We start from the raw sequence: 17,339 nt of genomic DNA on the forward strand, positions 1-17,339 counted from the left end.
AGCCTTTTAAAATCTCTCTACAGGATAGACCTGGATAGGAGCCCTGTAGAGTCCAAAAGCATCCATGAAAATAACCCAAGGGGGAGAATGGCAATGGAGCTTATAAGAGGAACAACCGGAATGAACTGAGATTTCATAAGGTGGATTTGCTAAGCTTGGTTTAAAGTTGCTGCCTGTTGCAGAAGTTTTGGTATAAAAAGTTGCATTCTTGCAAAGACTTTGGAGCCTCGAGTGGTTATTCTGAGAGGAGGGCTGGGGGTATAGCTCAGCCCCACAAAGAGTGACAGACTCTCAGAGCCCCGGATCACAATTCAGATACATTGAACCCACTCCCAAGCTCAAAGATAGAGTAAACTAGAGGTGAGTGAGTACCGAGTAGTAGAGTGTGGGTGAACCAAAGGAATTGTCCCTGTGGCCTGGGTCCGGTTCGAGGTGCCGCGAGCTGAGCTGGCAGTGCACGGGTGAGACCCTGGTTACACTAATATTGTCAAGTTATTTGGTAAAGACTTATGGTAATGACTTGTGGCCTGAGTTTTTGTGTGGAAGGAGTGTGCAGTGAGTGCATGGCTAAGCCTTATTCAGCCTCCAGGGGGAATCTCCTGTCCCGGCCTACTTAATAAAAAGTAGCAAATACTGAAGAATAAAGTGACAAAGAAAAGTAAACAGTGCAAACTGCAGTAAATAGGTCTTAGGCAACTGAATTGAAGTGGATTTTAAAAAAGTATCAGTAGATGATGCCTACTACTACTCATTTCTATAGTGCTACTAGATATACACAGCACTGTACAGATTATAGGCCTCTATAGAGGCCTGCAGCCAGTCAGCCTCCTTTTCTCTCACCTATCCCACTTGCCTGAAGTCCATCTGCCCCTCTCTTTCTCTCTTTCACATCTCATCTACTCCTCTCTCTCACACACACATATCTTTCCCCCTCCCCTCTGACCCTCAGAGAGCTTGTTGATTTTGCTGTCTCATGAGATTGGGAACTATAAGGTCAACAGGTACTTACTTCATGAATCTCAGATTGCTTTAACTGTCTGAGAGCTCCTTGGCTACACAAGTGGCTTAGCTATGGGAGGCCACAGGGGCCTGTGTCCACACAGATTGGCTCTAGGGCCCCTGGTTTGGCTGGCGGGCTTTGAGGACCTTTGCCAGCTGAAGCATTTGTCAAGCGCTGGTCTCCACCGTATTGCCTGCCGTGCTGCTCTTCCCCTCACGTCGCATGCATGCTTGTTTTAAATTGAGCATGCAATGTCTGGCTACGCCTCTGACCCAGGCCATGGTGATATGTGAATCAAAGAGGCAGTTGCCGCTATGCTTCACCTATCAAGGTAGTACTGTCACACATCTGACAGCATGCTTTGGGAAGGGAGACTGCTAGCTCTGCCAGTGACTTGCAAAGGCACATCGATGAACTGATTTACTAAAGTTTCTTTGCCCAGGAACATAGAATAAGAAAAGAGCCTTAGTAAATCAGTTTCTAAAAGAGCTGCTGCTGATCTGGCAGGGGATTCCTACCCCCCAATAAAAAATAAAATTCATTGCAGACAACATTGGAGAGGTGCGGGAAGTAGAAGCAAGAGAGGTCTGAACTACTGGCTCCTAAGTTTTTGGCCTGGCTCCTAGATTTAATGAAAATATGTTGAGGCCTGGTTTAGACTCAATTATTTCAAGTACTTAACACTAAACTACATACACATCTATGGAATCAATTCAACTGGATTTAAAGATCCCTCATCTGGCAGTATGTCATAATTTAAACCTGATCATACACATCTGGTATAAAGACAACTACCTCAAGACAGAACAGATTCTGCAACATTTTCTGAAACCCTGTCTGATGTTCTGACAAACTAAAATTAGATTATAGTTTTGATGTTGCCGCAGTAAAGCCAACACACAATCCTTCCACTACAAAACTCAAAGCAGAAACTTGTGCAAAAACGTATTCAGAACCTTACCATACCTTAACTGCACTCACACTCAAGACTCATAAGAATATAAAAGTAGCCATACTGGGTCAGACCAGTGGTCCATCTATTCCAGTATCCTGTTTCCAACAGTGGCCAAGACAGGTCACAAGTACCTGGCAGATACCCAAATTGTGGCAACGTTCCATGCTACCAATCCCAGAGCAAGCAGTTGCTTCCCCAAGTCTGTCTCAATAGCAGACAATGGGCTTTTCCTCCAGGAACTTCTTAAAACCTTTTTTTTTAAACCCAGATATGCTAACATCTGTTACCACATCCTCTGGCAAAGAGTTCCAGAGCTTAACTATTCGTTGAGTGAAAAAAATTTTCCACCTATTTGTTTTAAAAGTATTCCTATGTAACTTCATTGACTATCCCCTAGTCTTTGTACTTTTGGAACAGGGAAAAAATCGATTTACTTCTACTCATTCTACACCACTCAGGATTTTGTAGACCTCAATCATATCTCCCCTCATCTGTCTCTTTTCCAAGCCTTTCCTCATATGAGAGGAGTTCCATCCCCTTTATCATTTTGATCGCTCTTCTTTGAACCTTTTCTAATTCCGCTCTATCTTTTTTGAGATACGGCAACCACAGCTGAATGCAGTACTCAAGTTGAGGTCACACTATGGAGCAGTTCAGAGGCATTATAATATTTTTGGTCTTATTCACCATCCCTTTCCTAATAATTCCTAGCATCCTGTTTGCTGTTTTGGCCGCCGCCACACATTGAGCAGAAAATTTTAGCGTATTATCTACAATGACACCTAGATCTTTTTCTTGAGTGCTGGCTCCAAGGTGGACCCTAGCATCAGATAACTATGATTCGGATTATTCTTTCCAATGTGCATCACTTTGAATTTGCATTTGTCCACATTAAATTTAATCTACCATTTGGATTGCCAGTCTTCCAATTTTCTAAGGTCTTCCTGTAATATTTCATAGTCCGCACGTGTTTTTAACAACCTTGAATAGTTTTGTGTCATCTGCAAATTTAACCACCTCACTCGTGTTCCGATTTCCAGATCATTAATAAATATGTTAAATAGCACCGGTCCCAATACTGATCTCGAAGAGCAACAACCTTATGCATGAAAAGGCAGCACTGTAAATAATACATCATGCCCTTTTACTTTTCTTCTCTCTCAATGTCCACCATCAGTCTTCCCTCTGCGTCCCTATCTGTCCTGTCCTGCATTTCCCCTCTTTATCCCTGTTCCATGTCACCATCCACCTTCCCTCTGTGTCCCTATCTGTCCTGTCTGGCATTTCCCTTCTTTATCCCTGTTCCTATCCCTTCTTCCCTCCGTTCAGCATCTGCCTTCTCAGTGACCTTATCTTCCCCTATTTTCAGCATCTCTCTCTGCATCCCTATCTTGATCTGTCCTGAATTTCCATGCTGAGTCCCTATCCCTTTCCTTGTGATAAGTGTCCCCCCCAGGTCCAACATTGTCTCTATGTGTTCCTCTCTATTATTACTCTTCTATGTCCCCGACCCTATGCTCCCTCCAAGCCTTTGTCTCTTCTCTGTCTCCATGTCCCTCCTCTCTCTTTTCCCTTCCTCCCACACCCCACGCCCTCTACCCTGAAGTCAGCACTTCTCTCCTTCTCCCTTCCTCCCCCTCCCCAGCCTACTGTCTCTCCCTCTTGAGTCCAGTGTCTTCCCCCTTCTCTTCATCTCCTCCAATCTAAGTCTCATTCTGTCTCCCTCCCTTCTACTCCCACCGCTAGTCCAGCATCTATCCCTCTTCCTCTGTTCTGCCCCCAAATTCATGGAAGCAGGGTGCATTGTTATGTATATTTAGTACAAGTATTATCTGTATTCAATGGCATTGTCTGTGTAATAGATACCACTGTGTAATGAGGCTCCCCCCCTATAGTTTGCAGTATTCTGTGATTGACTCCTTGTGAGCTTTCCCTATCGGCTCCTAGTTCAGGGCTGGCCTAGGAACATGCCTTTGTGATCATCAGGTGTTCTAGGGACTGATCCCCCCTTAATCTACTGTGATTCCATCAAAATTCTTCACCATATGCCCAAGTCCACATTTTCCCCCCAAAGCATTTCCCACATTTTCTCAGGCCATTTTCCCCTTCGAGTACTACAGCTTTACCTCTCAGCTGGACTGAGGTTCTGGCCATCTCCTTGCTTCTGAGGTGGCTAGATACGGACTGTCTGCAGACGGCAACAATTCTGTCCAAGTAATTGAACTGTAAGTTGATTTTCTTTGTTTGCTATGATTGCTACATTAAAGAAGAGTTAGATTAAGAATTGAGAGTCTACTGGTAAAGTTTTTACTTGGAAATTATTTAGCTGGCTGTTGAAGCTTTGTCACCTCACCTAGCCTAGAACAGCACACTCTCCCTCTCCTTCCAACTCCTGGATCCAGTCCCTGTCTCTCCCTCCCTCCCCCCGGGTCCAATAGAGCAGCACCTCTGGCATCTCTATCCCTGGGTCCAGCACTTCTCTTTCTCCTCCCATTTGTCCTTTTTCCTCCCTCCTCCTCACTCCTGGTTCCAGCGTCTGTCCCCATTCCTTCCCCCTCCCCCTTTCCTGGGTCCAGTGTTCTTCCCCTTTCTGCCTCTACCCGCTTCCGGTTCCATTGTCTGTTCCTCCCTCTCCACTATCCCTTTCACTTTTTTGCCATTGCCACCGGTAGCAACACTGCTTCAATTAAACCAGCCTGCTTGGGGCCTTCCTTGTGACATGTCCCACCCTCATGGAAGCAGGAAGTTGCATCAGAAAGGGTAGGATGCATCATAGGGAAGGCCCAAAGCCCCAAGGCAGGCTGATTTAACTGAAGCAGTGCCGCTACTGGGGAAAAAAGTGAGGGGAATCATAGGGAGGGAGAGGGACAGACGCTGGAACTGGGAAAGGGGGGGCGGGAAGAAAAGAGGAGAGATGGTGGAATCGGGATGGAGATGGAAAGAAAGGTGCAGGACCCAGGGAGAGAGATGCAGGCACCTGGAGCAGCCGGTGAGAGGCGGGGGCTTGCGGCTGGGGAGGCTTAGCTGAGGACCATGATTACCAAGGAGAGGGAGACAGGAGACAGGAAGATGGAGATGAAAAGGGAGAGAAGCTTTAACTTCTGGTCATCTGCCTGTTGCAACGCTGACTCAGTTAAGTGTGGAGCCCTATGAAGCTGCCCCTGTTCCCCTGCATAAGGCCAGCCCTGAAGAGGGGGCTGAATTAAGGATTAGAGTGATTGCTCTGCACTAGGTACACCCCCTTCTCTCTTCTTCTCTGCAGGTTGTCTGAAAGGAAGGGGCTGGAACAGAAGTTTGAACAGAAGTGGTGGAACTGAATTCCAGGCCATTCCCCCACAATTAAGCCCTGATGCCGTTTGCAGGTGCTGTTACAGAATAGTACTTAGGCATCCCGCTGACACTTATGCACGTAAGTGCTAATATTCTGTATATTTACGCATACAAGGGGCATGTAAAAAATGTGGGCACCCAGTTATCGAATTGCCTTTTAAATGCACGTACAACATACATGCTTTTCCCTGCATAGAGTGGCCAATTTTCAAATAGATCTTTTAACTGTGTTGATAGCCATTTACAAGTGTAATTGTCCTTAGAGAGAGAGAGAGAGAGAATGGCATGTGGAAGTAGCGTGGAGAAAAGGAGGATGAAGTGGAGAGAGGGACAGATGAAAAAGTGAAATGGAGACTGGAGGTCAGAATGAGTTTGGAAGAATAAGATGGGTTTCCAAGAGGAAGAAACAAACAAACAGATGCATGTAAAAATAAAATGGGCAAAAAAAAAAAAAATCCCTCTTCTGGTATTAGTCTGTTTTTAACCACAGAGTCTTGGCCAGCAGATAGAGAATATAAAAGCCCCAGTCTATATAAATCAACTTGCAGACACGTTCATTTATGTAAATGATGGAAATTACAGTGCAGGAAATAATCATTTTTAAGTTTGTTACCATCTTAAAGCTTGATATTTTTTTTCCATACATAAAGCAGTTTTACTTACTGAACAACTGCCACTTTTAAAAAGCAAAAGGCTTACCTGATAACTATGTGTAAATGTATTTTTCTTTCCTCTAGGTGCAGCTTGTGTATTGGCAAGCTATGTGGGTGGTTTCAATGCATACGCTTTCTGCAAATGTGCAAAGAGAAGCCAGCCATGTTTTTCTAATTGAAAATTGGCTAACGCAAAGTGCACGTGATAAATGTATCTGTGCACTTTTCACCTGCTGTTTTTGTGGGTAGTGGTAGGGGGCTCTAACCCCACCCAACTCTCCCTAACAACCCCCATCCCGTGGAAATATATTGAATAGTATCAAAAGGTATCAAAAACACCTCTTCCCTCTCCCATCCTCTAGACAACCATCCATATGACCTGTCACATGCAGCAGGGGGAACTCACATCTACATGGTGCCCCCCCCCCCCCCCGTAGAGTCCATCTAGTTTAAGCAGGAGCATCACACTGCCTCAAACGTAATCTGCCTATTTTGAGCATGGCAGTAAGCTTGATATATTGCATCATCTCCCCTATTTTTGTCTACCAGTCCTTAACCCAGGGACCTTCCACCCCTTTCCAATTCTTTGCCACCACCACTCTTGCAGCCAACAGCATCAGACGACCCACTAACTGTTGTATGTCATCCCACCCGTCCACCTCCTCTATGTACCCCCACAGAATAGGTACCAGGTCAAAAGTGATGACTAGTCCCATGATACATTCAATATTACACCATATCGACTCCCAAAATGTTAGAATTTTAATGCAATCCTGCCAGAGAGAATAAAAGGATCCATTGGTCCGACATCCCCTCCAACAGCTCCCAGTTCCCCCTTGACTATACGCTATCATCTGTGGAGTAATAAAAGCTCTGTAGATGATCTTGAATTGCATCTGCTTTTATGATGCCACTATCAAGCATTGGGCTCCATATTCATAAATATTCTTCCAATCCCCCTCTCCTCTAAAGGAGATGCTAACAATGCGTTCCAAACCTGTGTGTGTACAGAATTAGTTTTCTGCTCCAACTGCCCCAGGGCTCTATAAACTTTGGATAATATATCCTTATTCCTACTCCCCAAACATATGATCCCCTCCACTTCTGGGGTGGACCCACTTAGACCCCTTCCTATGGGATTCTTGGTACATAAAATACCGCAACTGGAAGTATTGAAAAAAAAAAAAAGAGTTACACGAACACTGCCCTTCTTTAACAACCGTGTTGGGGGCATCAGTATTCTGTCATAGAGCACATGCGCAAATCTCACCATTCCCTTACCTGCTCACACCTTATACAGACCTCGATACTCTGCCAAAGAGAAGGGGTAAAAATAACTGATCTATGCTAAGGCTATTACCCCCTCTTTGACCTCTACCACCTACAAAGCCCTTTCCAAACTAAAAAAAGGGGATAAAAAAAAACATGACCCATATCCCTCTCCCCTCCCCCATCTCCTTGTGTCAAGTTACTGGCTGTAATACTTGTTCAAACAAGGACTTAGGGACAATAAATCTTCTTTCCATCACCCAATGAGCCCCCCCCCCCAGGCCTCTGATAATGAAATCTGATGGCTTTAAGTATTGTTGCCTAATAATATTGTTCCATTTTGGGGCACCCCAGACTTCCCTCCTCCCACACTCACATCAGCCACAGCCATTTAATCCTGGCTGCCTTATTCTCTCACTCAAAGTCACAAATTCATTATCAGTGGATCTGAGCCACTTCAGCATCCAGAGAGGAAGAGTATTGAAGAGGAACATGTAGCAAGGGACCACCATCATCTTTAAGAGTGCAATACAACCCATCCAACTCTGAACTAGCTTTTCCCATATCCCCAATTCCTATACCATACACTGGACCAATGGTAGTTAATGAGTGGAGGAGTGGCCTAGTGGTTAGGGTGGTGGACTTTGGTCCTGAGGAACTGAGTTCAATTCCTGGCACAGGCAGCTCCTTGTGACTCAGGGCAAGTCACTTAACCCTGCATTGAGCCTGCCATGAGTAGGAAAGCACGGCATACAAATGTAACAAAAAAATAAATAAATAAATAATTGATTGCAAATAACTGGTCCACTTGCTCAGAGATCCTGATCTAAAAATACCTCTGCCTGAGCCACCTTAAATGGATGGTGAATCTATCCCCCTGGGAAGTATCTCTAATGACAGAACCTCTGCTTTATCCATGTTAACCCAAAACTCCAGAAAAACACTATCATTCTACTGAGAGGAGGTACACTGAATTTTCTGCATACAGTGGTGGAAATAAGTATTTGATCCCTTGCTGATTTTGTAAGTTTGCCCACTGACAAAGACATGAGCAGCCCATAATTGAAGGGTAGGTTATTGGTAACAGTGAGAGATAGCACATCACAAATTAAATCCGGAAAATCACATTGTGGAAAGTATATGAATTTATTTGCATTCTGCAGAGGGAAATAAGTATTTGATCCCCCACCAACCAGTAAGAGATCTGGCCCCCTACAGACCAGGTAGATGCTCCAAATCAACTCGTTACCTGCATGACAGACAGCTGTCGGCAATGGTCACCTGTATGAAAGACACCTGTCCACAGACTCAGTGAATCAGTCAGACTCTAACCTCTACAAAATGGCCAAGAGCAAGGAGCTGTCTAAGGATGTCAGGGACAAGATCATACACCTGCACAAGGCTGGAATGGGCTACAAAACCATCAGTAAGACGCTGGGCGAGAAGGAGACAGCTGTTGGTGCCATAGTAAGAAAATGGAAGAAGTACAAAATGACTGTCAATCGACAAAGATCTGGGGCTCCACGCAAAATCTCACCTCGTGGGGTATCCTTGATCATGAGGAAGGTTAGAAATCAGCCTACAACTACAAGGGGGGAACTTGTCAATGATCTCAAGGCAGCTGGGACCACTGTCACCACGAAAACCATTGGTAACACATTACGACATAACGGATTGCAATCCTGCAGTGCCCGCAAGGTCCCCCTGCTCCGGAAGGCACATGTGACGGCCCGTCTGAAGTTTGCCAGTGAAACACCTGGATGATGCCGAGAGTGATTGGGAGAAGGTGCTGTGGTCAGATGAGACAAAAATTGAGCTCTTTGGCATGAACTCAACTCGCCGTGTTTGGAGGAAGAGAAATGCTGCCTATGACCCAAAGAACACCGTCCCCACTGTCAAGCATGGAGGTGGAAATGTTATGTTTTGGGGGTGTTTCTCTGCTAAGGGCACAGGACTACTTCACCGCATCAATGGGAGAATGGATGGGGCCATGTACCGTACAATTCTGAGTGACAACGTTCTTCCCTCCGCCAGGGCCTTAAAAATGGGTCGTGGCTGGGTCTTCCAGCACGACAATGACCCAAAACATACAGCCAAGGCAACAAAGGAGTGGCTCAGGAAGAAGCACATTAGGGTCATGGAGTGGCCTAGCCAGTCACCAGACCTTAATCCCATTGAAAACTTATGGAGGGAGCTGAAGCTGCGAGTTGCCAAGCGACAGCCCAGAACTCTTAATGATTTAGAGATGATCTGCAAAGAGGAGTGGACCAAAATTCCTCCTGACATGTGTGCAAACCTCATCATCAACTACAGAAGACGTCTGACCGCTGTGCTTGCCAACAAGGGTTTTGCCACCAAGTATTAGGTCTTGTTTGCCAGAGGGATTAAATACTTATTTCCCTCTGCAGAATGCAAATAAATTCATATACTTTCCACAATGTGATTTTCCGGATTTAATTTGTGATGTGCTATCTCTCACTGTTACCAATAACCTACCCTTCAATTATGGGCTGCTCATGTCTTTGTCAGTGGGCAAACTTACAAAATCAGCAAGGGATCAAATACTTATTTCCACCACTGTACATAGCAATTTTTTGCACTTCTCTCCCCACACACGGGGTGAATAGCAGGGTTAGCTCAAACTCTGCCTGCAAATGGTTCTATCACCAGCACAAATAATAGAGGTTACAGGGCACCCCTATCTAATTCTGTGACCCAAATGGAAAGAGTATGATGCCCTACCATTGACTGTGATTCTAGCGTGAGGATGATGGTACAGAGCCTTGACCCACTGTACAAAATTGTCACCTGATCCAAATGTTTACAAAACCAAAAACTGCCACTCCATGTGGTTAAAAGCTTTCTCCACGTCCAAAGCAATGCAAACCCCTGTCACACCAGCAGCTTGCACCCTGCAGATCAAATTGATCACCCGGCAGATCAAAATGATCATCCGACGGACATTATCAGCCACTGGCACCCCTTACAAAGCCTATCTGTTTCAGGTGAACAATATTTGGGATCACTTTCTCTAAGCAATTAATCAATACTTTTGCAAATATCTAAATATCACTGTTCAAAAGAGAGATGGGCCAGTAACCCTCACATTGATGTTCAGGTTTACTATCCTTATGGAGTACTATTATGGTCATGTCATACGCTGTATCTGGCAAAGTCCCCATTTGCAATGGTTCATTGAAGACCCTTTGAAGTACTGGGAACATCCATTCCATCAGTATTTTATAACATTTAATCCTAAAGCCATTTTTGCCTGCTGCCACCTGCTTCATATCTGTTTCCACCCCTCCCTGTGTGATGGGCCTATTCAGTACTTGGCTGTCTTCTTCCCCCACCCAAATATGATCCTCTCCACACTGCACTTTGAAGGAATAAAGCTTCTCATAAATTTTTTTGAAGGCTTCACACATATTGCTTTATTACTGTGCACCCTAGGTCTCCCTGGCCTACTCTCTATTTCTGAAACCAGGTGATCTCTCCTTTTCTGCTTCACCTTTCAAGCTAACAAATAGCAAATATATTTGAACATTGAATGTACATGTGCTGTTTTTCTTCCTGACCTAAGCACAGCCACAGAAACACCTCATAAGACCATGGGGCTCATTTTCAAAGCACTTAGGTTTACAGAGTTCCATAGGTTACTATCAGGCTCATTTTCAAAAGAGAAAAAAGTCCAAAAAGTGACATGTCTGCATTTGGACATTTATCTCACAAAGACATCCAAATCAGTATTTTCAATACCTATTTTTAGACGTCTTTCTCTGAAGTCTGTCTAAATCTCAAGGGGGCATGTCAGGGGTGTGTTCAAGGTGGGACTTGGGCGTTGCTAAGACTTAGACGTCTTTCAGCCATAATGGAACAAAACAAAAAACGTCCAAGACTAAAACTTAGACATTTTGAGCTAGACCCATTTTTATAACTAATAGCTGCAGTGGGAATTGAACTCACTTCCCCAGGATCAAAGTCTGCTACACTAACCACTAGGCTACTCCTCTGCTCCACGCAAGAAGTGCTCCAAATGACCAGATGACCACTGGAGGGAATCGGGACTCACCACCCCTTACTCTCCCAGTGGTCACTATCCCCCTCCCATCCCAAAAAAATGTGATTAAAAATATTACTTGCCAGCCTCAGATGTTATACTCAGGTCCATTAGAATAGCATGCAGGTCCCTGGAGTAGTCTAGTAGTGGTGCAGTGCAGGGGTGTAGCTACGGGTGGGCCTGAATTTCAGCTCTGGCCCACCCACCCACTTTTCCTTCAGGCCTGCGCCAGCCCCAGCTCCCGAGTCCCATTGCCGGCCGGGGCAGTGACGTAAGAGATGGGAGGAGCCTGCAGAGCCAGCAGCCAATGCTTCGAGGCTGCCTGCAGTGCCGCGTTTTTTTAAAAACATTTTTTCTTGTCGAGTGAGTCGTCGTTTGCGTTGGCGCTCAGCTCAGTCAGCTGAGCGCTTCTTCTTTTTGTAGCGCCGGCCCTGCTGCTCATCAGGAAAAGCAGCAGTGGCCGGCAATGGGAGCTGGGGCTGGTGGGCCTGAATCGGGAGAGGGAAAATGGATGGCAGGATGGGGAGAAAGAGGGAAAATGGAAGGATGGGGAGAGAAAGAGGGAAAACAGATGGGAGGATGGCAGAGAAAGAGGGAAAATGGAAGGATGGGGAGAGAAAGAGGGAAAACAGATGGGAGGATGGCAGAGAAAGAGGGAAAACGGAAGGATGGGGAGAGAAAGAGGGAAAACAGATGGAAGGATGGAAGAGAAAGAGGGAAAACAGATGGAAGGATGGCAGAGAAAGAGGGGAGATGGATGAAAGGATGCAGAGAAAAAGGGGAGAGACTGGAAGGATGTGGAGAGAGAAGGGACACTGAACAGAAAAGGGGAGAGAGACAATAGATGGTTAGAAGGAGGGAGAGAGACAATAGATGGAAGGATCAGGAGAGAGGGTAGATGGGTAGAAGAAAGAGGGAAGACGCTGGATGGAAGGGTAGGGAGAAAGGTGACACGATGGAAGGATGCAGAAAGAAAGAGGGGAGACTATTGGAAGGATGGGGAGAGAGAGGGGAGACACTGGAAGGATGGGGAGAGAAAGAGGAGAGCTGCTGCATGGAAAGGGGGAGTAGTGAAAGATTGGAGAATAAGAGGAAGGGGCGTGGGGAGAACAAGGGTGAGAAAAAGATGAAAAGCCATAAGTAGATGAAGGAAATTAAAGAATGGATAGTAAGAATGAATTAAATCTGGACACAGAGAGAGGCAGAAAAATATTGAAGAAAGCAAAGAAAAAGGAGAGAAAATGACAAATGGCAGGAAACCCTGGCAGAAGAGTTAAGCGAAAACGAAGGAAGGCAGAATCTAGAGACTTGGAGCAACACAATGAGAAAAAGTAAATGGCCATACAACAAAGGTAAAGAAAACAATTTTATTTTTAATTTAGGATAAAGTAATATAGTGTTAATAAAGTTTCAGAGACCAATACTTCCTTCCTTAGGTCAGGAGAGGATACCATAACAGCATTATACTGACCTGAGGCAGGAGGTTTTGGCCTCTGAAAGCTCACTGAAAAGTATTAGGCTATTAAATAAATTGTCTGAAATCGAATGCACTGAAAAGCAGCACTTTACCCTGTGTGACAAATGCATCTGAGCGTGACTAAATTTTGCTGGGGGGGGGGGGGGGGGTAGAGAGAAAATTTTGTGCCCACCCACTTTGAGTTCAGGCCCACCCAAAATTGGCAGTCTGGCTACGCCACTGGTGCAGTGCACTGCACACAGGTGGACCCAGGCTTCTACCTCCCCCTACTTGTTACACTTGTGGAGGAAACTGGGAGCCCTCCAAAACCCAACAGAAACCCACTGCACCCATATATTGGTGCTCCCTTTACCTGTAAGGGCTATGGTAGTGGTGTACAGTTGGGGGTAGTGGGTTTTGGGTGGGTTTTGGGGGGCTCAGAAGACAAGGTAAGGGAGCAATGGTGAGATATGTACCTGGGATCATTTTATAAAGTCCACTGCAATGCCCCCAAGGATACCCTGTTGCTTTCCTGGGATGTCACTTTTCCACTATTCTACCTGATGCCAAGCTTTCTATTTTTTTTTATAACATCTGAGCCTTGTGTTTATCATTAGATTTGGGCTTTGAATTCAGATCTATAGATGAAAAGGAGGTCTCATTACACATATCTAAATACCAGAGTGCTATTTTTCCATATTTCATAGCAAGAGTGTACATTCCCTAATTATCTGTCCCAATGCAACTGAAGCTTTTACCTCCTCAGTGCATGTAAATGGTTTCATCCCTGTGTGGATTCTCTGATGCCATGAGAGGCTTTATTGCCAACCAAAGCTTTTACCACACTCAGGACATGTAAATGGTTTCACTCCTGTGTGTATTCTCTGGTGCATTGTGAGGTTTACCTTCTGACCAAAGCTTTTACCAGACTCTATACATGCAAATAGTTTCTCTCCTGTAAGGACTTTTTGATGGACTTTGAGATTTACATTACAACCAAAGCTTTTACCACACTTAGAACATATAAATAGTTTCACTTTATTGTGGATTTTCTTGTGTATTTTGTACGTTTTGCATTTGGATGTATTTGTTTGAAAATGAACCAAAAAATAAAACATCCAAATCACAAAACATTTTTCCAAACAGCATTTTCAAAAGGAAAAGAGAGACTTTTTTTTGTAGAAAATGACCTTTCCTGTTCTAATTTTGGACGTTTTACAAAAAACGTCCAAATTCAGACTTAGATGTCATATCCAAAAATGTCCCTTGTGCATTTGACTTGCCCAAAGTCACAAGGAGCAGCAGTGGGAATTGAACCCATGTTGCCAGGATCAAAACCCACTGCACTAACCATTAAACCACTCCTCCTCTGTTTTGGATGTCTTGCATTTGGACATCTTTTGTTCGAAAATGGACCAAAAAAAAAAAACCGTCCAAATCACAAGACGTCCATAGCATTTTCGAACACAAAAGATAGACGTCTATCTTTTTTGAAAATGACCTTCTTTCCTGTTCAGAATTACGTCCAGATTCTGATTTAGACGTTCTATCGAAAATGCCCCTCTATGTAAGTTTGTAAGTCTAAGTGCTTTGAAAACACATGTGCACTATGGAAGCCCAAGGAGGGCAATTTTCAGTCAGATTGTCACCCAGCTCAGCTAAATGCTTTTGAAAATTGTTGTCAGTATCATGCATACATATAGTAAACAATATTTCAAATCTTCAGTGCACCTGAAAGAGAATCTTTGCTTTAGTATTGAGAGTTATCTAATTGTATATTAAGTGATGGCTGGATTTCATGATTGAAGGCTTGGCTTTTATATTGAGTGGCTTTTGTGTGTGACTATGCAGCTGATCCCTTTGGCAAGTCTTGCCATGTTGGCTTCAGTTGTATTTCCCTGGCACATAGGTTTCCTTTCCCAACATGTTTATACAGAAGGAGGCACATGCAGATTCCACCAACATCAAGGAGTGGATCTTTCTGATTCAATTTCCTGAAACTGTGGGGCCCAGTCTGTTGGGGAATTTATTTTTTCTCTCTTTTTTGTTCTATTTGATGGATTACATTTTTTTTTATTATGTTGCATTTCCATTGCTATGGAGGCATCCCTGAGATACTCCTCCAGGTCTGATCTTAGAATTGTGCTGAGGTTTTTATGTGTGGTTGGTTGTTAAGCTTGTATTACTGAAGTATAGTGAGTGTTTGCGTTATAATGTTCTCCAACTGTAATTTGGTGGTTTCCAAGTAGGATTATGGGTTGTGTGAGATTCGTGACCCACATGCATGGGGTATGGGTTTATGATTTTTTAAAGTGATTTCTCTGCTCTTTGTGCTATAAAAGCATTTATAAAGGCAAAAGAAGACACATAACAGACTTTTAGCCTTTTATTCTACTTCTATGTATATTAGTCATATGGAAGTGTTTCTGTGGTTGTTTCCCTTCTCTGAGGTCATGGAAACTCTTCAGAGATGTAAATGAATAACCACTTTCTAGATTTATACAATTATGTGGTCTACATAGATACATGACTTTTATCTCTCTTAACTTACATGGGATAGCTTTGCCTATTGAAAGAGCTAGGATCTTACAATCAGTAATCAGACTGCATTTCTTAAAAAAAAAAAAAAAAAAAAAAAAAGAGCCAAACTAAGGAGGGGCTGGATTGGTCAAATATTTTCCACTTCTTTTTCCTTTAAAAGCAGAGAAGTATCTGTCTTAATCTATAAACCCCTGCCTCCTCATGTATTTGTATATGTGTATTTTTAATTTGCTTATGCATAGATTTGATCTATCTATATTTATTTATTGCGATTTATTACACAGCTTTATGAACAGATTCACCTGAGGCTTTGTACAGCAGGTCCAGTTTAACATAAAACTTACAATTTTGTTAACATCATAATAATAGTAAAATAACCAAATAGAAATACAATAAATGGGGTAAACTTGGAAATATGATGTCAGTACAATGCAAACAATACTATAATAGACAGCATGGAAGAATATTCAAATAACATAGATATAATATGATGTCAGCATAATACCAATGAAACAATAAGCAAGCAATAGAACATTAAAATAGCATATATAAAATAGCATATATATATATATATACACACACACACACACAGTGCAATCCGCTTAAGTGCAAGGGTCTGGGACCAAAGAAATACATGCAGTTAACCAGAGCGTGCACTTAACCGTTGTGACCCAAAGAAGCTTGACATCTGATAAACGTATGTACAGTACTGTTTATTATACGTACAGTATACAGTCTCAGTTAACTGACATTAGGCTGGCTTGAAGTAATCAGTTATAGTCCTCTGTACACTCTTGGGTCTGTGAGTGCCATAGACTACATCTGCCAAACGGTAAAAACTGTCATAGCACTGACATCCAGTGGTCTCCAGATAGGCCCGCACAGTGTTGAGACTCTCCAGCGCTCTTGCAAAAGTGACAGGAGGAGATTGTTGAATTTCGTCAGCATGTGCCTCACTGCTCATTTCTTCATCTGTTCCATCATCAGCCATTGTTGCCTGCGTGTAGGCGCATATCTCAACATCAGTGCTGTCTTCAGCTGTTTGTAGATCATAATCAACAGCTACATAGTGATGGAACTCCTCTTCAGTAACACCGGCTGGGATGTCAATAACCTCTTCATCTGACGTGTTTGCAACAGCTGCATCTGTTTCGTCCCTCTCCACATCCTTAACAAAGCTTGCCCACTTGTAGCAGTTCACAATGGTTGCCGGTGTAACATGATCCCAGGCTTCTTTCTGCATATGTAGGGAATCCAACAGTGATAGATTATGAGCCAGTTCAACAGCACGTTTATCCTTTGCAGTCTGGTCATCCATAACGCTCATCAGACGATAATGTTGTTTGAAATTGGCTATTATGCCCTCATCCATAGGTTGGATCAGAGAGGTAGTGTTTGGTGGCAGGAAGACCACTTTGACGTTAGACAGCCGGACATCATCCCTGTGGGCAGCACAATTATCACAAAGCAGCAAAATCTGATGCTTTTGTGCCCACATTCTAGTGTCTAACTTCTTTAGCCACTGCTTCCAAATTTCCCCAGTCATCCATGAATTTGCGTTAGCCTCATATGACACAGGAAGTCGCTTAACTTTCTTGAAGCAACGGGGTTGTTTGCTCTTTCCAATGACGAGGGGTTCCAACTTCTCACTCCCATCCATATTGCAGCAAAGGAGGATTGTCAGTCAGTCCTTCGATGTTTTACCTCCAGTAGTTTCGGCATGTTTGAATGCAAGTGTTCCATCAGGAATCGCTCGCCAGTAGAGACCATTTTCGTCAGCATTGAAAATGTCACTTGGTGCAAACTCGTTCAAGATGGTAGGAAGAACTGAAACAACCCAATTTTCAGCACCAAAGTCATTAGCGTCTTGTTTCTCACCATGCTGTTTCTTGAATTTTATGCTGTTCCTCTCCTTCCATCTTTCCAACCATCCAACAGTGGCTTTGAATTCAGTTAGTCCAAGACTTTCAGCTAGCTGGTTAACTTTCTCCATAATCAGTGGACCACTGACAGGAAACTTTCTGCTCCTGACTCGAGAAAACCACCGAAGAAGAGCATCTTCTACCTCCTCAGCT

This window comes from Microcaecilia unicolor, chromosome 3, assembly GCF_901765095.1.
Source record: "Microcaecilia unicolor chromosome 3, aMicUni1.1, whole genome shotgun sequence".
NCBI classification, from domain to species: Eukaryota; Metazoa; Chordata; class Amphibia; order Gymnophiona; family Siphonopidae; genus Microcaecilia; species Microcaecilia unicolor.